The sequence below is a fragment of the Propithecus coquereli genome, unplaced genomic scaffold (genome assembly GCF_000956105.1).
Source record: "Propithecus coquereli isolate 6110/MARCELLA unplaced genomic scaffold, Pcoq_1.0 Scaffold8884, whole genome shotgun sequence".
In the NCBI taxonomy this organism is placed as follows: domain Eukaryota; kingdom Metazoa; phylum Chordata; class Mammalia; order Primates; family Indriidae; genus Propithecus; species Propithecus coquereli.
The window spans coordinates 2,465-3,385 of record NW_012155156.1 but is presented as its reverse complement, the minus strand read 5'-3'; the positions used below and the strand labels follow the sequence as shown (position 1 = coordinate 3,385).

At 41.9% G+C, this 921-nt stretch overlaps 1 pseudogene; it reads left to right on the top strand.

Annotated features, from left to right (window-relative positions):
* Positions 1–302: 302 nt before the first annotated feature.
* Positions 303–858, top strand: LOC105826395 (annotated as a pseudogene).
* Positions 859–921: the final 63 nt, after the last annotated feature.

Sequence of the window (921 nt, the reverse complement as noted above, 5' to 3'; positions counted from 1 at the left end):
GATTAAAATCCCTGACCTCATGGAATTTATATTAAACTATCACTATGCCATCTTAACTAGCAATAGGAGTTAGATATTTTGTTTTTTAGTTTTAAGTGAAATGATTTTTAGAAATTTCAAGTATGTCTAAGCACTATCAGAAAGTAAACAGCATCTAGCACTTGGAAGGAAGCCTTTAATAAACATTTATGAAACAAGACTAAAACTGTGGCTGAGATTTTGGGGTGGCAGGAAGACTTCACTTCACTGGATACTCCTTTGCACCTTTTAAACTTTGTGCCAGCTTTCAGTTTTTGGCTCAGAGGAGGCCAAGGTCCAACTTTCTTTAGCTATCTTGAATCCAGGTTCATCTGACACCAGCCGCCTCCACCATGCCACCTATATTCAACCCCAACAAGATTAAAGTCATGTACCTGAGGTATACCAGTGGTGAAGTCGGTGCCACATCTGTCCTGGCCCCCAAGATCGGCCCCCTGGGTCTGTTTCCAAAAGAGGTTGGTGATGACATCACCAAGGCAACCAGTGACTAGAAGGGTGTGAGGATTACAGTGACACTGACTATTCAGAACAGACAGGCCCAGACTGAAGTGGTACCTTCTGTCTCTGCCTTGATCATCCAAGCCCTCAAGGAACCACCAAGAGACACAAAGAAACAGAATAACACTAAACAGAAATATCGGTTTTGATGAGATACATTGCCAGACAGATACAGCACTGATCTTTAGCCAGAGAGCTCTCTGGAACCATTAAAGAGATTCTGGGGACTGCCCAGTCTACAGGCTGTAATGTGGATGGCTACCACCCTCATGACATCATAGATGACATCAGCAACGGTGCAAAGAATGCCCAGCTAGTTAAAAAGTGTAAAGGAAAATATTTCAATAAAGGATCATTTGAGAACCACACCAAAAAAAAAAAAAA